This window comes from Schistocerca gregaria, chromosome 5, assembly GCF_023897955.1.
Source record: "Schistocerca gregaria isolate iqSchGreg1 chromosome 5, iqSchGreg1.2, whole genome shotgun sequence".
NCBI classification, from domain to species: Eukaryota; Metazoa; Arthropoda; class Insecta; order Orthoptera; family Acrididae; genus Schistocerca; species Schistocerca gregaria.
In genome coordinates this window covers 428038390-428062474 of record NC_064924.1, presented here as the reverse complement: position 1 = coordinate 428062474, position 24085 = coordinate 428038390, and the positions used below count along the sequence as shown (strand labels likewise).

Here is a 24085-nt window from a genome sequence, read left to right as displayed (position 1 = left end):
TCATCGACTTGGCCGATGGTTATTGGCAAAACATTGCAGTTATTAACCCTTGCAATACCAAGGGGGAGGGTGGGTACTGTATGCCCACCTTGTGAAAGTATTGAATTCTAATCAGTTTGTTTACATTTTTAAATTTTGAAAAAGTATTTATTGTTTTTAATTAATTCTTATACCAGATTACATATATGTATTAAATTTTTCGGTTAAACGTAATCTAAAAATTTAAGTCTCTGTAGCAGATGTCACTTTCCCCAGTGAAGGTTGTATTCGATATTTACAGGTTCACGGCTTTACTTACAGATCAGTATCTCTTCAATAAGTATGTTGAAATTTGGAAATTTGTCGTAATGTCTTATGGGATCAAACTGCTGAGTTCATCGGTCCCTAAGCTTACGCACTACTTAATCTAACTTAAATTAACTTACACTAAGGATAACACACACACTCATGCCCGAGGGAGGACTCGAACCTCCGACGGGGTGGAGAGGCGAGGGGGGCTGGGGGGGGGGGGGGGGGGGGAAGCCGCAAAAAGTATGTTGAGAGTAAAAGTCAACAACATTGAACGAAAATGGCAATTTTTTACTTTTTTGTGTTGGTCACACTGTAATAGAAAATGCGTAGCTATTACTAAGAGTGTTTTAAAAGATTTTCTATGTTTTGGACACTGATAACACATCAGTAATTCTTTGCTGAATCTTACAGCCTACGGCCAGACATCGTACAAGGCACACAGCGGGTAGCGGAGGTGACCACATCGCCGTCCTTCCCTCTTGACTCTTGATCGTTTCATCCTTAGATCCTTAGGATACATGTCGAATGTCAAGTCATCGAAAATTTTCGGTCAACACAGTTTTGGCCTAGTGCACAGGCAATGGGAAAGATGGCAAAAACTATGTTGTAAAAATAATTCGACAACAATTAATTAATTTTTTTTAATTTTTAGGGTGGGCACAAAGTACTTCCCCCACCCCCACCCCCCTTGATAAATCGAGGTATGAAAATGCCTTGGTGCTACCAGGGTCAAGCAGCTCCCACACTGAAGGCGCCGCGTAAAACCAAGAAAAGATCCCGCTCAGCGCTGCCTGTTGTGTTTGGACAAACAGTCGAGCAACAAAGATTGAGCTCGGCGCAGTGTCGGTACATCAAAGAGATGGTGTTTCTCACTACTGAGCCAGTACGAGACGGTAGTGCGTAACCATGACGGTAGTGAACCGACAGAAGGTGCAATGGCACCCATTCCCCAGGGTAAAGAAGAAGGGAGGACAGGGGAGGAACGAGGACCCGCCATAGCTCTCAGGCAAAGGGAGAATGTAGAGCAATCATCTTTCAGGAAAATGAATTAAAAGTCCGTGTTACACAGGTTTTTAACAGAACGGAACTTTTTTATGGCTACTTACAAGTCACCGTATGTCTACCAAAACTGCTTCACAATCAAAAATGCTTCATAACGCCTCCCCTCCCCCCATTTGCCACTCTTGTCCGTGAAAACCATTGTATGGGAGCTCTTAGTGATGTAGAAACCGCTGTTATAAGACCGAGCGAAGTGGTGCAGTGGCTAGCACACTGGACTCTCAGGAGGATCTTTTTTTCCTTTTTTTATCCGTCTGTCCGTCTTCTGAAACCTTTTATATTGAACAGTTTGGTCCATCACGTTCAAATTTAAGTCGCACACTAAGGTTTATGGTCCTATGCCGGTGTAAAAATGTCAGATTCTAAATCAATGCAGTCAGAATATGCGGCCATTTCTGTCACATATTTTAAAACACTACTAGAAAATTAACTCATCAAAACTTACAGTATGCTTCCCGTTGACTTAGAATCAGGAAATTTGGCAAGAAGTAAGGTTTCACAGTATAAGAAACGAATAAAAATCAGCAATTTCTAATCTGTAATTATATCACACGAAAAAACTTAATCATTTTTTTATCACTCTGTCTGTCTGTTCGTCTGTTCAGATAATTTTTCTCTGGAACAGTTCGGCGTATCACTTTCAAATTTATGTAACATATTAAGGTCTATAATCCCTTGGGGGTGTATAAATTGTAAGCTTCTAAGTCAATACAATCAAAAAATGCGGCCATTCATGTCATTTTGATACTACATAACACACTCAACATAATATGCAGGTTGTTTCCCGTTAACTAGAATCATGAACGTCGGCAAGAAGCAAAGTTTCACAGTACAATTAAAACAAAACAAAAATATCCGAAAATTGCTTATTTTATCACTCGAAAATAAATATATTTTGTCACTTTTTTCATCCGTCTGTCTGCCTTTTTCGTGTGTTGCGACAATCCTTCTCTGGAACAGTGTATCGTATGTTTCAAATTTGTGTCACATATGAAAGTTTATGGCGCCTTGCTGGTGTAAAAAATTTAAGCTTCTGAGTCAATGCACTCAAAAGATTTGGTCATTATGTCAAATTTTTTGACACTCGCAAACTCACTCATCAAAACCTATAGGGTAGGTCCTGCTTCCAGAGTAAGCCCTACTTCCCGTTGACCGAGACACATAAAATTCGTTAAGAAGCAAGGATTCACGGTACAAGTAAAGTATAAACCCTGAAATTCGTTAAATTGTAATTATATCATGAAAATACACTCCTGGAAATGGAAAAAAGAACACATTGACACCGGTGTGTCAGACCCACCATACTTGCTCCGGACACTGCGAGAGGGCTCTACAAGCAATGATCACACGCACGGCACAGCGGACACACCAGGAACCGCGGTGTTGGCCGTCGAATGGCGCTAGCTGCGCAGCATTTGTGCACCGCCGCCGTCAGTGTCAGCCAGTTTGCCGTGGCATACGGAGCTCCATCGCAGTCTTTAACACTGGTAGCATGCCGCGACAGCGTGGACATGAACCGTATGTGCAGTTGGACTTTGAGCGAGGGCGTATAGTGGGCATGCGGGAGGCCGGGTGGACGTACCGCCGAATTGCTCAACACGTGGGGCGTGAGGTCTCCACAGTACATCGATGTTGTCGCCAGTGGTCGGCGGAAGGTGCACGTGCCCGTCGACCTGGGACCGGACCGCAGCGACGCACGGATGCACGCCAAGACCGTAGGATCCTACGCAGTGCCGTAGGGGACCGCACCGCCACTTCCCAGCAAATTAGGGACACTGTTGCTCCTGGGGTATCGGCGAGGACCATTCGCAACCGTCTCCATGGAGCTGGGCTACGGTTCCGCACACCGTTAGGCCGTCTTCCGCTCACGCCCCAACATCGTGCAGCCCGCCTCCAGTGGTGTCGTGACAGGCGTGAATGGAGGGACGAATGGAGACGTGTCGTCTTCAGCGATGAGAGTCGCTTCTGCCTTGGTGCCAATGATGGTCGTATGCGTGTTTGGCGCCGTGCAGGTGAGCGCCACAATCAGGACTGCATACTACCGAGCCACACAGGGCCAACATCCGGCATCATTGTGTGGGGAGCTATCTCCTACACTGGCCGTACACCTCTGGTGATCGTCGAGGGGACACTGAATAGTGCACGGTACATCCAAACCGTCATCGAACCCATCGTTCTACCATTCCTAGACCGGCAAGGGAACTTGCTGTTCCAACAGGACAATGCACGTCCGCATGTATCCCGTGCCACCCAACATGCTCTAGAAGGTGTAAGTCAACTACCCTGGCCAGCAAGATCTCCGGATCTGTCCCCCATTGAGCATGTTTGGGACTGGATGAAACGTCGTCTCACGCGGTCTGCACTTCCAGCACGAACGCTGATCCAACTGAGGCGCCAGGTGGAAATGGCATGGCAAGCCGTTCCACAGGACTACATCGAGCATCTCTACGATCGTCTCCATGGGAGAATAGCAGCCTGCATTGCTGCGAAAGGTGGATATACACAGTACTAGTGCCGACATTGTGCATGCTCTGTTGCCTGTGTCTATGTGCCTGTGGTTCTGTCAGTGTGATCATGTGATGTATCTGACCCCAGGAATGTGTCAATAAAGTTTCCCCTTACTGGGACAATGAATTCACGGTGTTCTTATTTCAATTTCCAGGAGTGTATCTTTTGCCATTAGAACATACACATTCATCATCTTTTAATAAGAGACGACCATTACCTCATGCAAACATATAATGCAAGTTGTAGTCATGTTTTAAGAAGTAAATAAAAATGTTTTATTAAATCAAGTTTGTACGGAACCCTCAATGCACGAGTTCTACTCGCACTTGGCCAGTTTTTTATGTCCTCCTGGGTTTGTTCGTCACGAGTTATCTTGCTTCCAAGATAGCAGAATTCCTACTCTTCATGTACTCCGTGGTCCTACATTTTGATGGTAAGTTGACCACTAATTTCATTTCTGCTGCTTCTCATTACTTTTCTCTTTCTTCGGTTTACTTTCAGTCCTTATGTTGTATCAGCAGACTTTTAGTTGCATTTAGTATATCCTATAAGCCTTCCTCGCTTACACTAAGTACAGCAATGTCATCAGCGAATCTTATAAGTGATTTCCTGCCGATCACTACCGATATGAAAATCAATTAAAATCATATTTCCGCCACATTTTTTTTTACTTTTGAGCACAGATATCACAACCTGACGACGCTTTTTATGCCGTTGCCACCCCCCCTCCCCCCCCCCCCCCCCCAATCTTCATCAGATGGCAAAGAGGTATCAAAGCATCACCTACAGGTTTCAGAGTTTCGTCTTCCAATCTTATGGGCGCGAACATTAATACACACCGGAACCGTGTTGTGCATCTACGAACACAACGCTCCAGTTTGCTGAGTTTTGCACCGTTTGGCGTTACTCTGCGTCGCGCGTTTGTGGACGTGGCTTTACACAGATGGGCATCAGCAAGGAGGAGGGGGGAGGGAAGAGGGGTCTCCTACAACCCACCCACACTCTGGAATCTGGAGTATAAAATTATTATTCATTCCAGATTTCTCATACGCTTCCAGAAACGGTAGTCTGTGATTCTGTTAAACCAGGTGTTCCCACACTTTTCCTCTGACGGAGCACTTTGAGAATCCTGGTACTTTGACGGAACACCTTTCTCATTTTGAAGGCTAATAATGTTTTAAATAATAATATCGTCAACATGTCGAAAACAAAACCGATATGTTAATAATAAAAGGCTAGTGCGTAAGGTGGTAGCGTTTTTGTTCTGCACGTTGATATTCCGGTTGCTCTGGGATTATTTCTCGATTCTCATTTTTTAACCATCCGCTGTGGCCGGGCGTTTCTAGGCGCTTCAGTCCGGAACCACGCAGCTGCTACGGTCGCAGGATCGAATCCTTCCTCGGGCATGGATGTGTGTGATGTTCTTAGATTAGTTAGGTTTAAGTAGTTCTAAGTCTAGGGAACTGATGACCTTAGATGTTAAGTCTCATTGTGCTTAGAAACATTTGAACTATTTTTTTTTTTCATTTTTTATTTGGAGTTCGCTGTTACTATTTGAGTTTAGATACATATTGTCATTTTCTCATTTGGACACTAGAAAATGGAGTGTCAAGTAGAGAAATCGGAACATTTCCGATTTATTCTTCTGTTTGAATTCAGTACAAGGGTGACAGCAGCGGAGTCAGCCAGAAACATTAGCACCGTGTATGGGGATAATGCCATTGGACGTTTTCTCATTTTAAGGAAGATCGTTTTGACATTAGTGACCCTACGTGTTTAGGAAGATCTTCGTGTTTTGACGAAGATCGTTTAAACGCATTAATCCACAGTAATACAACTCAGTGTACTCGAGAACTGGCATTTTTTTTTTCTTTTTTTTTTTTTTTGCGTGCATTGGGGAAGGTTCAATAATCGGGTGTATGGGTACCGCATGCTCTAGGCCAAAATCACAAAAATCAGTGGGCGACCATATGTGCATCTCTGCTTGCTCGTCATCAGCTGGTTCTAGAACAACACCGACCATTCCCATCCTTTATCGTTATTAGTGGTGAGAAATAGTGTCTTTATGCTAACGCAAAGAAAAGAAAGGCTTGGTTGATCTCAAACAAAGCAGTTAACTCACGTACAAAGATCTGCGCGCATTCGCAAACGATAATGTTCTACATCTGGTGGCACAGTCACAATGTGATGTACTACGAATTGCTTCCCTGAGATATAGCCATCACTGCTGACATTTATTGTCAAGAAGTGAGGCGTCTTGCAGACGCACTCGAAGAACGACCAGAAAGACTGTGAAGTAATGCTACTCCACGATAACGCCCGCCCACATTCTGCTAGACTCACATTATACAAACGTCATTCTGCACCCACCTTATTCACCTTATCATGAACCTTCAGATTTTCACCTTTTCCACTCTCAGTCGAGCAACCTTCAAGGAACTTCTTTCGGGATGAAAATGCGCTCCGAGCATGGATGGATGAGTTCTTCCCTTCAAACGTCATTCATTACGACTGTCGTGGAAGCGAAATTTACCCCGGCGTTGGCAGATTGTTGTAAATAGTGAGAGAGAATATACTGGGTGTTCAAAAAGTCTCTCCGCAGTGCTGTATAACTGTTATCCGCGCGTGCCGTACGCCGCAGTGAATATTAATTTATTGAATATTCATTTTTACTTACAAATTTTTACATTAAATGTTGAAAGTGTCCCCCTGTTGTTGAATACACAATTCAATTCGTCTAATCATGTTTCTAAACACAAGCTGTAACATTTCTTCTGTGACAAAAGCAGTGAAAGTGGGTATTGCAGTTTACAATTCATCGATGGATTTTGGACGGTTTTTGTAGACAGTTGTTTTCGCTGCACCCCAGAAGAAAAAGTCAGGTGGTGTTAGGTCAGGCGATCGTGGATGCCAAAGTCCCTGTGAACGTATATGATCACCAAAAACATCAGCAAGCAGTGACATTGGAACGCGAACTGTATGCGCTGTTGCACAATCTTATTGAAAATGACCGTTCAGTGTTTCTCTTAAGACAAGTTCTCCTATGAATGGGTACAGAATATCACTGCAGTATCGTTGTGCGTTTATTGTTTCGCTGAAAAATATGAGACCCACAATCTGATGTCTAGAAATTGAATTCCAAACTCCTATTTTCATAGAATGAAGTGGTTTCTCATAAATACACATTGGGTTTGCAGTACTCCACATACGAGAATTTTGCGAGTTCATGTACCCGGATAAATGAAACCACTCCTAATCAGTGAAAAACGTTTCATTAAGAATATCCCTTCCATTTTGTTGAACGAAATTTCTGAACCATTGACAATAATGCAGTCTCATGCCATGATCAGTATCTTTCAGTTCTTGCACAACTGTCACTTTGTATGGGAAAAGTTCTAATTTTTTGCTTACAACTGTGTGGGTCGTTTCGACACTAACATCGATTTCCTGGGCGAGTTTTCTTACTGGCTTGTTCGGACTCATGGACACTTTATCGGAAATATCGAGTAGTTTATCCTCAGACAAAACGCTAGGACGACAACCTCACGGTGCATCTGTCACTTAAACCTGTACTTCGAAATTTGTTAATCAAGTCTCGCTCAGTAGCGCGATGTGGGAGTGTTGTTACCGGTTGAACTGAATTAAAAGTTTGACTAACTGAAACTGAATTTACCGCCAGCTTTGAACACTTGTTCGACTACGAACACCCGTTCTTCAATGGTTAGCATTTTAACAGTGACTGAAACGAAACAAACGAACAAAGGAACTAAAACGTTCACGTCAACACGTAACGACACACACCAACGATACTACTGACGCTGGCTGAGATAAACGAAACAGTGGAATGTTGGGAGGGTCCACTTGAAGGGAAGTAACCAAGGCAGGCGCGGCTAACAATCATACGGCACTGCGGAGAGACTTCTTGAACACGTCGTATTATTGATGACTGAAGTCTCTGTTGTTTATTAAACTTGTGGAAAAACGCTACGAACTTATGCAAAAACCTAATAGTTTTTCGCGGAGCACGTACTCTCTTCCAGGGTTTGGGAAACCATGTGCCAGATCCCCAGTTTAGGTAGTTGTAGCATAGCGTTGACAAAAACAGTGAGAAATGCCACACCTTCCGTAGTTACCGCGTAAGTTAGGCTGTCACATTCTTTTCGGAAAGCTACGCCGTTTCCTTCGTCGCTGCTACCTTCTAGCACTGATCTATTCTCTAGACAGATGCGAACTTTTGCAGAACAGCGCTGGAATAGAGAGCCCTGTCTTTTTTTTATTCCCCCTACCCGCTATTATTGGGTACAGAGCCGGCGCGTTGAGACTTGACACTTTACACGGAAGATCATTGGACGGCCACCGAAGGTCGCGGTCATTTTATGTAGCATGTCTACTCATATTTGTTATAGTCGTAACAGAGCCTTTGTGCAAAATCATGAGTCGTCTGAGAGTTAAGGCATCTTATCTGAAAAATTAATACACACCTTTTTATTTAGATCGTAATCCATAATATGCAGGACATATCGTTTTTGTATTAAATCATTAATTAATGCTTCAAGATTTCCATAAAAATTCGTGCTTAAAAACTTGCTTTGAATTGTTGTGCATTTTCAACTTCTCGCGGCGCAATGACTAGTCCATTAAATTTCGGACATCCAGCCGCGCAAATAAAATATTCCCCACAGATATTTCGTCCGCGTATCGTCCAGCCATCCTCAGAGTGAGTCACAAGCCTGACGACAAGATTTTTTTTTTTTCCGCTCCTGAAGGGAGACGGATGGGCCGCTGGAGAGCTTTTGCTCTATTGGGGCCATAGATTTGGGTTCTTTACATTCATTGTTTCTTTTATTTATTTAGAATGAACTTAAAACTAACTTATTAACTACATATAATTTTTCTAAGCTAGCTTTTAAATTTTGAGAGTTTACTGCGGTGATGCCTTTACGAGTTCTCTGTAGTTTAATTACCCCAAGAGCCGGAGTCCGTGCTTTTTCCAAATTAAAACGATTATCTCTAGTTATTAAATGATTAGCTGATCTAATCTCTATAGCTTCCTTGAAGACAGAATCCCAAAAGGAAGAGGAAGGTGTTAAAGTCGCCGCACTTCAAAATGTAATGGACTACTCATTATGGCGTGAGAAGTTCAAAACGCAGATCAAGTACCTCTTGGGGAAGGAGATGCTTTCATGGGTCCATAGTTTGGACAAATTACGACACCAGAGAGCAAGACTATTGATCTCCTTGAGTTTCTTACTGAAGTGCCGGGACCATGGAGTTGTCCCAAAATTTGCAAGGTTGATTCACTTCGTTAAGAACGCTACAGTAAATAGAATTTTGCATAGGGCTCGTTCTGGTATTGTCAGAGAAAGAATTCGTTTTACTCGTCGGAAGTTGGACATTGTTTCTGAACACCTGTATCATCTGCATTTGAAGGTAGTAGCTGTTTTATCTCCTGACTCTTGGGACTGGATTGATGGCACAACATGGGCTAAGTCTGGGTTCGCGATGTAGCTACAAAAAGACACATTGCGAAGTACAGCCGATTGGACCAGCCTTCTCAGGTGGACTCTGTTATTCAACGTCCTTTCATAAATTTGACGGGTAAGGATCTGGACGAAACTACGTTATTGTCTTAAGTTAAGGGCTAAATTTTGCCCCTACCCCGAAGACTTTGCCGATATGATCTTTCATCAGCGCCATTGAAGAAGCTGTCCGACCGCTATCAGAGGATTCTGCAGAAGCAATCAGACGTGAATCCTGTCGAGCAATTTACGAGACGTCGTCCACAAAGAGGTAATGTTTCCAAGGAAGAAAGATGTGCGATGCGAAAGCTGCGTGAGGATACTGACGCAGTCGTCCTGCCTGGTACCACAGGTGAAAGAAACAGGCTTCAGTAGAGGCATATCGCGTGGAGGCTGAGTTGGCCTTCGGCGCGACGGCGTGTGGGCGGCGGTCGCTTTGTGCTGACGTCTCGTGCCGCGCTCCCCCCTTTCCAGGTCGGAGCCGGCGGCGCGCCGCTCTGGTCCCGTTGCGGAGGTCGATGAGCTCCCCCGAGAGACGGTGTCCCATTCCCGGTGGCACACATCCGAGACGCGGCGCACCTGCAGCGCAGTCGTCACACTACTTTCTTCAACTGCCTAGAGCCATCGGCGCCTCACCCTGCGCTTTCTGAGTAATGTTCCGCAACAGGCGCACGATCAAACAATACAAGCACCCAGCCAACCTTGGGCATCCGAAGCGGCACTTACACTTACGCTAGTGTGTAAATCGTAAGGACGAAAATGAAAATGACTCTCGCAGGATGTGACACTACTAAGTAACATAGCTCGGTGAAACTTGGACCATGTTGTTGTTGTGTTCTTCAGTCCTGAGACTGGTTTGATGCAGCTCTCCATGCTAATCTATCCTGTGCAAGCTCCTTCATCTCCCAGTACCTACTGCAAACTACATCCTTCTGAATCTGCTTAGTGGATTCATCTTTTGGTCTCCCTCTACGATTTTTACCCTCCACCCTGCCCCCCAGTACTAAATTGGTGATCCCTTGATGCCTCAGAACATGTCCTACCAACCGATCCCTTCTTCTGGTCAAGTTGTGCCACAAACTTCTCTTCTCCCCAATCCTATTCAATACCTCCTCATTAGTTATGTGATCTACCCACCTAATCTTCAACATTCTTCTGTAGCACCAAATTTCGAAAGCTTCTATTCTCTTCTTGTCCAGACTATTTATTGTCCATGTTTCACTTCCATACATGGCTACACTCCATACAAATACTTTAAGAAACGACTTCCTGACACTTAAATCTATACTCGATGTTAACAAATTTCTCTTCCTCAGAAACGCTTTCCTTGCCATTGCCAGTCTACATTTTATATCCTCTCTACTTCGACCATCATCAGTTATTTTGCTCCCCAAATAGCAAAACTCCTTTACTACTTTAAGTGTCTCATTTCCTAATCTAATTCCCTCAGCATCACCCGACTTAATCCGACTACACTCCAATATCCTCGTTTTGCTTTTGTTGATGTTCATCTTATATCCTTCTTTCAAGACACTGTCCATTCCGGTCAACTGCTCTTCCAAGTCCTTTGCTGTCTCTGACAGAATTACGTCATTGGCGAACCTCAAAGTTTTTATTTCTTCTCCATGGATTTTAATACCTACTCCTAATTTTTCTTTTGTTTCCTTTACTGCTTGCTCAATATACAGATTGAATAACATCGGGGAGAGGTTACAACCCTGTCTTACTCCCTTCCCAACCACTGCTTCGCTTTCATGTCCCTCGACTCGTATGATTGCCATCTGGTTTCTGTACAAATTGTAAATAGCCTTTCGCTCCCTGTGTTTTACCCCTGCCACTTTCAGAATTTGAAAGAGAGTATTCCAGTCAACATTGTCAGAAGGTTTCTCTAAGTCTACAAATGCTAGAAACGTAGGTTTGCCTTTTCTTAATCTTTCTTCGAAGATAAGTCGTCAGGTCAGTATTACTTCACGTGTTCCAGTATTTCTACGGAATCTAAACTGATCTTCCCTGAGGTCGGCTTCTACTAGTTTTTCCATTCGTCTGTAAAGAATCCGTGTTAGTATTTTGCAGCTGTGGCTTATTAAACTGATTGTTCGGTGATTTTCACATCTGTCAACACCTGCTTTCTTTGGGATTGGAATTATTATATTCCTCTTGAAGTCTGAGGGTATTTCGCCTGTTTCATACATCTTGCTCACCAGATGGTAGAGTTTTGTCAGGACTGGCTCTCCCAAGGCCGTCAGTAGTTTCAATGGAATGTTGTCTACTTCGGGGGCCTTGTTTCGACTCAGGTCTTTCAGTGCTTTGTCAAACTCTTCACGCAGTATCGTATCTCCCATGTCATCTTCATCTACATCCTCTTCCATTTCCATAATATTTTCCTCAAGTACATCGCCCTTGTATAGACTTTCTGCTTTCCCTTCTTTGCTTAGTACTGGGTTTCCATCTGAGCTCTTGATGTTCATACTAGTGATTCTCTTATCTGAAAAGGTCTCTTTAATTTTCCTGTAGGCAGTATCTATCTTACCCCTAGTGAGATAAGCCTCTACATCCTTACATTTGTCCTCTAGCCATCCCTGCTTAGCCATTCTGCACTTCCTGTCGATCTCATTTTTGAGACGTTTGTATTCCTTTTTGCCTGCTTCATTTACTGCATTTTTATATTTTCTCCTTTCATCAATTAAATTCAATATTTCTTCTGTTACCCAAGGATTTCTACTAGCCCTCGTCTTTTTACCTACTTGATCCTCTTCTGCCTTCACTACTTAATCCCTCAAAACTACCCATTCTTCTTCTACTGTATTTCTTTCCCCCATTCCTGTCAATTGTTCCCTTATGCCCTCTCTAAAACTCTGTACAACCTCTGGTTCTTTCATTTTATCCAGGTCCTATCTCCTTAAATTCCCACCTTTTTGCAGTTTCTTCAGTTTTAATCTACAGGTCATAACCAATAGATTGTGGTCAGAGTCAACATCTGCCCCTGGAAATGTCTTACAATTTAAAACCTGGTTCCTGAGTCTCTGTCTTACCATTATATAATATACCTGATACCTTTTAGTATCTCCAGGGTTCTTCCACGTATACAATCTTCTTTCATGATTCCTAAACCAAGTGTTAACTGTGATTAAGTTGTGCTCTATGCTAAATTCTACCAGGCGGCTTCCTCTTTCATTTCTTAGCAGCAATCCATATTCACCTACTAACGTTTCCTTCTCTCCCTTTTCCTACTCTTGAATTCCAGTCATCCACGACTATTACATTTTCGTCACCCTTCACTATCTGAATAATTTCTTTTATTTCATCATACTTCTCTTCAATTTCTTCGTCATTTGCAGAGCTAGTTGGCATATAAACGTGTACTACTGTAGTAGGTGTGGACATCGTATGTATCTTGGCCACGATAATGCGTTCACTATGCTGTTTGTAGTAGCTTACCCGCGTTCCTATTTTCCTATTCGTTATTAAACCTACCTCTGAATACCCGTAGTTGATTTTGTGTTTATAACCCTGTAGTCACCTGACCAGAAGTCTTCCTCCTGCCACCGAACTTCACTAATTCCTACTATATCTAACTTTGACCTCTCCATTTCCCTTTTTAAATTTTCTAACCTACCTGCCCGATTAAGTGATCTGACATTCCACGCTCCGGTCCGTAGAACGCCAGTTTTCTTTCTCCTGATAACGACATCCTCTTGAGTAGTCCCCGCCCAGAGATCCGAATGGGGGACTATTTTACCTCCGGCATATTTTACCCAAGAGGACGCCATCATCATTTAATCATACAGTAAAGCTGCATGCCTCCGGGAACTATTTCGGCCGTAGTTTCCCCTTGCTTTCAGCCGTTCGCAGTACCAGCATAGCAAGGCTGTTTTGGTTATTGTTACAAGGCCAGATCAGTCAATCATCCAGACTGGTTCCCTTGCAACAACTGAAAAGGCTGTTGCCCCTCTTCAGGAACCACACGTTTGTCTAGCCTCTCAACAGATACCCCTCCGTTGTGGTTGCACCTACGGTACGGCTACCTGTATCGCTGAGGCACGCAAGCCTCCCCACCAACGGCAAGGTCCGTGGTTCATGGGGGGAGGGCTTGGACCATATGAAGAAAGAACAGTTACAGTGTAGCACATAAGGTAACTGAAAGAAATACTCAGTGAGGCGAACAGAAACGACACTTTAGTTCGAAGTCACCGTAATTAATGATGGTCCCCTGGATATTACAAAATTTGGGATACTGTTCTTAATCCAGAGTGTTATCACCTCGGACTGCAACGTGCTCCCTTGCTGGAGGCAAGGATGGTAAAGAGTTCTTGTGGCAGATCGTTCCATTCCTCCAGTAGTGCAGCTGACAAGTTTTAAATCGTCATTGGTGGACATAAACGTGATGCACTACGTCACCCCAAGGCGTCCCAGAAGAAGTCGATGGGATTTATTAAGTTGGGGAAACGGGAGGGCCAGACCACGCGTCGAATATCAACTCGTTCCACGAGCCCATTGCCATCCATAACAAGGAAGTTAGGCCCGAATGCACACTGAAAACAGGTTCAAATGGCTCTGAGCACTATGGGACTCAACTTCTGTGGTCATTAGTCCCCTAGAACTTAGAACTACTTAAACCTAACTAACCTAAGGACATCACACACATCCATGCCCGAGGCAGGATTCGAACCTGCGGCCGTAGCAGTCGCACGGTTCCGGACTGCGCGCCTAGAACCGCGAGACCACCGCGGCCGGCACTGAAAACAGGCACATGGAGAAGGAGTACAGTGTCACAATAACATATACCGGCGAATGTACTGCGTTCAAAGACTTGGAGGTCAGTACACCCATGCAGTATTGTGCCTCTGATACCATTGCACAGCGGTAGTCAACCTGGTCCTTACTACTCACTCGGGGGCGTTCCAGCTTTCATAGTGGACAGTAGAGGGCAGAGGTTTTCAAGGCGTTTTCACTGGGTTTTTATAAAATTTGGACTTACACCTTTTAGTAGGTAATTATTATTATACGAGGACTATTCGGAAAGAAAGGTCCAATATGTCGCGAAATGGAAACGACAGTGAAAATGCATTGAAACTTTGCACAGATCTGTTGGACATTGTCCCTAGTATGACTGCCGATCGCATCACGTCGCTTTTTTCAGTTCTGGGCACGTCAAGATGCATAGACCAATATTGTTTGCCGACAAGTATGGATGCTTGCTGCAAGGTTTCGCCTGATTTCATGCATTCCCTCATGACGTACCTGTCATGCATTTCCTTCTTCGTGACAATTCTCGGCCGAAGACTGCAAGAGTAATGAGGCCGTCCCTGCAGTGTTTTCGGTGGGAAGCGTTTGATCATCCACCATACAGCCTGGGCTTTGTTCCCTCTGATGTTCATTTCCGCTCACGTGAACCGCTGGCTATGAAGGAAACATTTTACCACAGACAAAGAACTGCAGACGAGCTTAGGCAAGTGGCGGAAAGCGCAGGTGGCTTCCTTCAAAGAACACAACATTGGAAAGTTCGTACGACGCTCCGACAAATGTGTAAGTCGGAGCGGCGACTGTGTAGAGAAGTAGCTGGAAAGTGTATCAAACTATTACAAATAAAACACTTTTAATTTTGACTTTGGTTTCGATTTCGCGACCGTTGGACCTTACCTTACGAATAGCACTCTTATGCTTTAATCTCTGATTTATAAATTTTGTAAATTTACTTCCCTAGTTTATTAAGGACCATTTCTGGGGAATCTGTGCGCGGTTAGAAAATTTTACTGTTAACAGTGATACAAAATTGGATGGAAGGTAGAAAAGGTTGACTGCTCCTGGCATAATGCCTGAACCATCAAATCGATCATGTTTGACAATGTTTCTGGGTGCAATAGGTGTTCTCATCTCTCGGCCCATGAGGGTACATCCAACATCACTACTCAGACTGAATCGGCACTCATTCGAGAAAGCCAGGCGACCCCAGTCCTCCTCGACCCAGTTCTTATGCTCTTGGGACCATCTGAAACGATGCTGCCTATGTGCAGGTGTCAACGGAACAGAATGTACTGGTTGTTGGGCAGAGAGACAACCCCGTGCAGCCGCCATGCCACTGTGGAGCGTGAGATTGTTTGCCTTACAGTCCTGTTAAATGTGGTTGATATTGCACCTGCTGTTTGATATGGGACCAGTCTTGCCTTTTGCCCCATGTAGCGGTCATCTGCTGCTGTGACTGACCGTGGTCGACCACCTAATCTTCAGGCAATAGTGCCTGTGGTTCGCCACAGTCCATGTGTACATGAAACTGCTGTGAGAAATACGAAACTCTTGGACAACTCTCATCATACTTCGTCCTTCATCCATCTTCCTGAAGATTCTTCCCCTGGGCCACAACTGCTAGCTGACTGACACACGACGCCTTTTCTCGTTCATTAACTGCCTCGTAAGGCACGGTCAGCCACTGTGGTCATGCTGAGCTCACTCAATGTGACGTACAGCTTTCTGTGCGCAACTGGGAGACCCCTGGCGACAGGCTCCCACGCTTTCCTCATTTCCACCTAGTTGTTAATATGTTGCCAACGGCTTTGCCGCAGTGGTAATACCGGTTCCCGTCAGATCACTGAAGTTAAGCGCAGTCGGGCTGGACTAGCACTTGGATGGGTGACCATCCGGTCTACCGAGCGCTGTTGGCAAGCGGAATGCACTCAGCCCTTGTGAGGCAAACTGAGGAGCTACTTGATTGAGAAGTAGCGGCTCCGGTCTCGGAAACTGACATACGGCCGGGAGAGCGGTGTGCTGACCACATGCCCCTCCATATCCGCATCCAGTTACACCTGTGGGGTAAGGATGACACGGCGGCCAGTCGGTACCTTTGGGCTTTCATGGCCTGATCGGGAGGAGTTTAATTTATTTAGTTTTTTTGTTAATATGCTGTCCCATTTTATCTACATCGTCCTTAAGCTTCGCAGAGCGGTGTATATGATTAACATTATACAGACAACACAAAATCCTGAAGTGAGGAACTGGAGATGAAAACCAGTGATCGGAAATTAATATTTCTGGTGGTGTGTAGTTTCGAGTAACCAATTCATATGAAGAACCTGTCTGTAAACTCATTGTGTTTCACAACAAACTACCTACCGCATCGACGTGGGTGGCGCTACCGTGAAGAAACAATACACAATGACAACAATGCGTTTACAGTGAAGTTAATCACTATTTACAGTTCATTATTAGGTGCCAAAGATGGATCATTATTCTTAACAGAAACTTGGAGACAAGCATTTAATGTTTCTGCATTATGTAGTGCCTGGAAAGCTGGACCAATGTAACTGGCAGAAATTTGCGAGAAATCTGTGTCGTTCCATCCGAAATAAGAGAGTGTTGCTCTCGCTTCTCGACAAAGGATTGTATGCGCAGTAGAATTTGAGGATATGATGTTGGATCTTTTAGGAGAAGATAAGCATCAACTTGCACCTTGAATGTAAAGTAAGGAGGGTACTTGTGTAACAGCAATTACAGACTACCGTATTCACTGCCGCCGTGTTTCAGTGGTGCTTCTTACCTGACGTCCATTCGAAATGTGTTACCACCGTTGTTGAAGAATATATCTCAAGACGGCCATGAGAGGGTGTGTTCCATCAAGTAAACGTTGCGCCCTACTTCGATATTAATGCCCTTGAACTCTTGAACAACAGATATCCTCATCATTGGTTTGGGAGAGTAGGTGCTGTCCCAAGGCCAGGGTAATTCCACGATCTCACTGCTAAGGTTGCACGAAGTCGGTGTATGAATTCTCCTGCTTCATGTCTCATTATATAAAAGACAACAAACATATTTGAGAGAGTGGGGCCAAATTTTATGTGGCTTTTGATTGAACGAACTGAGACTGATTACATTTAATTTGTCGCTGTAAATGTGTAAGATTTTTATGTCATTAAAAGAAACGAAATATTCATTTCTGATAATTTGTTCCGCTTATCAAACTACTCAGTTTACGTTCCTCTACGGTATGTACTGTTTTGACCCTGGAAGTTTGGGACACCCTGTACAAGTCATGTTACACAATCGTATGTGCTGTGCCGACCAGTTATGATCCTATCGGTCGTTTTTTTGTCTCCTATCATCAAAGTGCTGCACTCCGGCAAATACTATGTCAAGATTTGTACTTCTTTTTTCTGGTTAAAGATATTGAACAATTGTCAAAAAATATCTTTGGAACATTTCTACATTAAAGAATATTGGACTTCTAGAAAACTGACCTTGATGCACCAATATTTCTTCTGTCAATAAGTTGTGTTTGTTTGAAGTTTCACTTTGAAATCAGAAATTAAAACTGACCTTGATGCACCAGTATTTCTTCGGAATAGGCCCTGTGATGATTAAGATACTTCCATCAATAAGTTGTGTTTGTTTGAAGTTTCACTTTGAAAACCGAGATTTCGTGTCTGGATGTATTCGCAGAGCAATCGAACTTCTTCTCTTCTTGGCAGGGCTGCTGGTGTCTACTGGAAGTCACATGAGCTGTGTACTCGGTGTAATTATGAAGATGTAGGGCTTACAATACGGTATGATTCTGGAATTTAAGGGTTCCATGCAGTTGCAGAAACGGCCCGCCGAACATGTAATGAAGCTCGTGTCGCTACGACGAAGCAAAAGTAGTACAGACAGGCGACGCCACACCGCTTCTCTCTTTATAACGAATCGGAATCCATTCTCTCTACCGTGTACTGGATTCCGTTAGAAAGTCTGATTGGAGCTTTCATGCGCATCGTCCATTATACTCATATACACAGTCCATGCCATCAAAGAATAGTTTCGTACAGTAACTCTTTCGTTTGGATAATGGATACGTAGCAGCAAACTTCCACTTCATTCTTTGATCATACTGACTTTTTCCTGTTACGCATCTCTAATCTAACGTTCGAAGTCGACAACTTTATTGTGATTCTGTCACACGTCGGCTAGTGGAACATCATTATTCTCAATGGGGTTACCTGTGAATGTGTTGCGTAACATAGTGGACTAATAGTACCTCACATTAAAATGTACCATAACTGTACACGTGGATCGAGAGATGTGTATTTAATCGAGATATCTGCATTCGTAGTCCCTATGATTTTAGGTTACCTGAAATACTGTCGCTAATACTCGAGGACACGTGGTATCACAAACCAATTGGTTATAAATGAAAAATGTATTTTTCTCTGTCGCTAGGGCCGTGAAATTGCGATCTATTAATCATCACACACATTTAATTTCTCAGTTGTGCACAACCAAAATACATTTTATAGGAATTGAGGCTTACTATGGTCATGAACATTATGACATTAGGGTTTTTAACTAAAGAAAAATTTTGTGTTCTGACTTGATCATTATTACCTCACATTAAAATGTACTTCAATAAACGCCCCATTTCCGACTACCCAGAGCCGAACACAACTTCTTTATGATCTTTGCCTACCAGTATATCAATCCTAATTTATTACTATAATTCAAAAGCAAACCATACAACGTAGGTTAAATGCCGTTTACGGCAACACCACAAGAAATACAAGATACATTTACATATACATTTTACATATACAAGTAATTACAGTAAACGTTAGAAAAAAGTTTGCATACTGAGATTGAATTCATTAAATAAAATTTTTAAATTGCACTTTTCGTATAACAATGTCACAAATTATTGAGGACTTGAAACTAAGGTCTGTAACATCCAAAGCCGACTCACTCATAAACCAAGTGCAGGGTACTGTTATAAGTTACTTAAGGTAAAAAAAGTTCTATAAAAATTTAAATTTATCAAACGTGATGACACAATTAATAATTTCACTGTTCACCTGCTGACACAGTGTTGTAATTGGCTCATTAATGCCGACAAAAAAACAGTACAGCTATCTCCATCGAGCCAATCTCTTTACATCTACATAGCGCTGCAAATCGGTTATTAGCGAGACATCCGAAGCCACGCCTTTTGCATCTGGTCTGAGTTATTGTTCCTACCGGACACATTACCCTTAGAACAAAAAAAAAAGGCTTTACATATATTGCCTCTACATTATACACTGATGAGCCAAAACATTATGACCACCTGCTTAATAGCTTGTTTTCCGTTTTTCAATCGAAGCACATCACTGGTTCTGCTTATCAGGGAACCGAAATCTGGTTGGTAGGTTTGTGGAGTTATATGGAATTATACGTCTATGCACAGGTCATGTTTTTCGCGTAAATAACGTTCCGCTGACTTGTGTGCGCGTTGATGCCGCCCCTTAGTGACTCAGACGGTTTCCGTAGGATTTACATCAGGCGAATTGGGTTGCCGAGGTATCAACGTGATTTCACTATAACTGTCCTGAAATCACTGTAACACCGTTCTAGCCCAGAGACACGGACAATTATACTGTTGAAAAATGACATCGCCGTCGACGAAGGCATCAGGCACGAAGGGATGTAGGTGGTTCGCAGCTATCAGTGTGTCTCGATTACTACCACTGGTACCATAACAGCACAGAATGTCTTCCATAGCACAATATTGCTCCCACCAACCTGCTTCCGTGGCGCGCTGCACGTTTCGAGCCGTCGTTCACCTCGATCTTGGTGTTTGTGGAGAGGACCATCGATCGTGTGTAGTAAGAATGTGATTCAGCCGAAGAGCCGACACGTTCGCATTGATCGACTGTCGAATCCCGATAGTCTCGTGCCCACTCCAGTTGTAACTGATGATGTCGTTGGGTCAACGTGTGGACACGTAGGGTTGTTGTGCTGCGGAGCTCCATGTATGATGAACGGTGTGCTCCAAAATACTGCTTGTGCACTAGCATTGTATTCTTTTGGCAGAGATGCCAGCCTCCAAACTCTTTGTTCTGTAAGAGTCGTGGACTTCCAACCATTTAGCACCTAGTTGTAGTTTCACTGTCCTTCTGCCTATTCCCGTAGGTACTCACGACAGTAGCACGTAAACAGCCGCCGTTTACGAGGTACTCATTCACAAGCTCTGCCGACTAATAATCTGCCCTTATTTAAAGTCGCTTATCTAAATGGGATTCCCCATTTGTAGCCCATATCTTCTCTAGGGTGCACCACCGTCCGAGTCTGATCCCCTTACATACTTTCGTTACCGTGTTGCGTGCCCTCAACGCTACCAGGCGGCATCCAACGTCGCGATGGGCAGCGGTCATAATGTTTTGGCTGATCAGTGTACACTGAGGTGATTAACGTAATGAGATAGCTATATGCACATGTACTTTTTGCGGTAGTATCGTATACACAAGAAAAACGGCAGTGTATTGGCGGAGCTGTCATATGTACTCAGGTGATCCATGTGAATCGGTTTCCGATGATTATGGCAGCACGACGGGAACTAACAGACTTTGAACGCGTAATGGTTGTTGGAGCTAGATGCATGGGACATTCCATTCCGGAAATCGTTAGGGAATTCGATATACCAAATTTCAGGCATTACCTCTCCCCCCGAATAACGCAGTGCATGACGGCCTTAACTTAACGACCGAGAGCAGCGGCGTTTGCGTAGAGTTGTCAGTGCTAACAGAAAAGCGACTCCGTGTGAAGTAACCACAGACATCAGTGTGGAACGTATAACGAATGTTGCGGCGGAATCTGACGTTAATGGCCTATGGTAGCAGACGACCGATGGGAGTGCCTTTGCAACCATCACGACATGGCCTGCAGCGCCTCTCTTGGGCTCTTGACCATACCAGTTGGGCCCTAAACGACTGCGAAACTGTGACGTGCTCAGATGTGTCCCTATTTCAGTTGGTAAGAGCTGATGGCAGGCTTCGAGTGTGGCGTAGATACCACGAAGCCCTTGACCCTTGTTGTCAGCAAGACACTGTGCAACTGTGCACTGTGCAACTGTGCTCTGTAATGGTGTGGGCTGTGTTTAAATTGACTGGGCCCTCTGGTCAAACTGAATCGACCATTGACTGTAAATGGTAATATTTGGCTGCTTGGAGACTATTTGCAGCCATTCATGGACTTTACCTTCCCAAACAAGGATGGAATTTTTATGAATGAGAATGCGCCATGTCATCGGACCACAATTGTTCGCGACTTGCTTGAAGAGCATCATGGACAGTTCGAGCGAATGATCTGGCTGCCCAGGTCGCGCGAAGTGAATCCCATCGAAAATTTATGGGACGTATTCGAGAGGTCACTTCGAGCACTAAATTCTGCACCGGCAACACTTTCACAATTACGTCCGGCTATATAGGTAGCATGGTTGAGTATTTCCGCAGGGGACTTCGAACGACTTGTTGAGTCCATGCCGCATCGGGTTGTTATATTATGCTGGGCAAAAGAAGATCCGACATGATATTAGGAGGTACCTCATGGCTTTTGCCACTTCAGTGTATAACTGCTTTGGGTCACTGCTTGTTGTCAAAACTTCTTATTAAAGCATTTCAGGCAGAGCTCATCGTCAGAATATCGGAGAAAAAATATAATACAGAGTATCGTGTCAAGTGTTATCTGTGTATTACGTTTTTATCTGATTTCTGATGATGGACCATGTCCGATACGAGCTAATAATAAAGTTTTAACAAGTGGACCCTTGTTATTAGCGACCTAAAGCGACGATAAGCACGTGGTAGGAGTTTTTTTGTACCATTACTTGGGCCTACTTACTCATGTTACTGTGAACTTCAATCATTATGTTTGTTTGAACATTTTTGGTAGCCTAATGTGAGCTTCCGATAAAGTGAGTTAGGGAGGAGGGGAGGGAGAACCATCATTCATGTATAACGCTTGACACATACTCGGGATACGCATAGCATAAGTCCCCGTCCAGTCACCTTGTTTTAGGTTTCCTGTAGAGTCCCTAAATTGCTTGAGGCAAACGAGGAGAAGGTTCCTTAAAAAGGAGGTACCCGATTTCCTCCTACAAACATTCCTAGTCCGGGCTTGTGCTGCGTCTTTGACAGTGATCTCTAGCCTCTGATGATCTTACTGTGACGGAATGCTTCACTATTCTTTTCAGTTCTCATCTAAAGCAATATTCTACCTCCAGGAAGAACAATGTTTGTTAAATTCTGTTTGCATTAGCGGAGGACAGGTACTTATGGTCCTGTGAACGGTGTGAAATTTTTAACGAGAAGGCTGCTGAAATTTATCTCCCATTAGGATTAATCTTTTAACTGTTGCAGGAACTGTTTTCGTGATTATACAGTGAGTGTCAGTGAAGTGATATGGAAAGATAACAAGGATTTCTGGTCAGATGAGTATAGTGTAATATCAACAGCAGCAGAAAATGTAATAACGGGAGTAGGATTCGTTATGAATAGGAAGGCAGGGCAGATAGTGAGTTGCTGCGAACAATTCAGTGATAGTGTTGTTATCCGCAGAATGAACAGCAAACCAACGCCGGCAGTAAGGATACATGTCGATGTCGAAAGCGGAAGATAAAGAGACAGAGAAAGTATATCACGATTTTGAATAGGTAATGCAGTACGTAAAGGGAGATGAAGAATCTAATAGTCATGAGCGATTGGAATGCTGTTGTAGAGGAAACATTAGAAAAAAGGGTTATGGTAAAATTTGGCTTGGAAGTAGGATAAATGAGAGAGAAGGATCGATCGAGTTTTGCAATAAATTTCAGGTGGTAGTCGTGAATATTCTGTACAGGAATCACAAGAGGAGGAGGTATACTTGGAAAAGGCTGGGAGACACAGGAAGAGTTCAGTTAGATTACATCATTGTCAGGTAAGCAGATATAGACTCACATTACAATTTGGTAATGACGAAGAGTAGGCTGAAGCTTAAGAGACTAATCAGGAAGAATCAATGTGCAAAGAAGTGGGACACGAAGTATTAGGGAATGAAGAGATACGTTTGCAGTTTTCTGAGGCTGTAGATACTGCGATAAGAAATAGCTCAATAGGCGGTTCAGTTTATGAAGAATGAACATCTCTAAAAAGAGGAACCACGGAAGTTTGAGGGAAAAGCGCAGGTACAAGAAGAAACTGTGATTAGCAGAAGAAATACTTCAGCCGCGCGATCAAGGGCGCTTTGCCACGGTTGCCCCCCCCCCCCCTCCCCCCTCCCCCTCGCCCTTCGGAGGTTTGAGTCCTCCCTCGGGCATGGGTATGTGTGTGTTGCCCTTAGCGTACGTTAGTTTAAGTTAGATTAAGTAGTATGTAAGCCTAGGTACCGATGACCTCAGCAGTTTGGTCCCATAGGAACTTAACACCAAAAAATGCTTCAGTTGACCGACGAAAGAAGGAAGTACAAAAACGTTCATAGAAATCCAGGAATACAGAAATAAGAAAAACGGGGAACCTAAGGGACTGACTCAGCAGACAGAAGTATTAGAATGAGAAATTAAGAGCTTTGAAAGACTTAAAATCAAATGAAGCAGAAGGGATAGATAACATTCCATCGGAATTTCTAAATCATTGAGGGTAGTGGCAACAAAAAGATCATTCGCGTTGGGCCGGCTGCGGTGGTCTCGCGGTTCTAGGCGCGCAGTCCGGAACCGTGCGACTGCTACGGTCGCAGGTTCGAATCCTTCCTCGGACATGGATGTGTGTGATGTCCTTAGGTTAATTAGGTTTAAGTAGTTATAAGTTCTAGGGGACTGATGACCACAGCAGTTGAGTCCCTTAGTGCTCAGAGCCATTTGAACCATTTGAACCATTCGCGTTGGTGTGTAGCAAGTATGAGACTGGCGTTATACTATCAGACTTTCGGAAAAACTGCAGGAACCGACAAGTGCGAGAATTAAT

The 24085-nt window shown here is 43.7% G+C and overlaps 1 protein-coding gene and 1 pseudogene across 1 annotated transcript in view; both read left to right on the top strand.

Annotated features, from left to right (window-relative positions):
- Window positions 1-24085, top strand: part of LOC126272561 (uncharacterized) — a 219285-nt gene that overhangs the window by 40376 nt on the left and 154824 nt on the right. The gene's annotated exons all lie outside the window — the stretch shown is intronic.
- LOC126274447 (5S ribosomal RNA) lies at window positions 15919-16036 on the top strand (annotated as a pseudogene).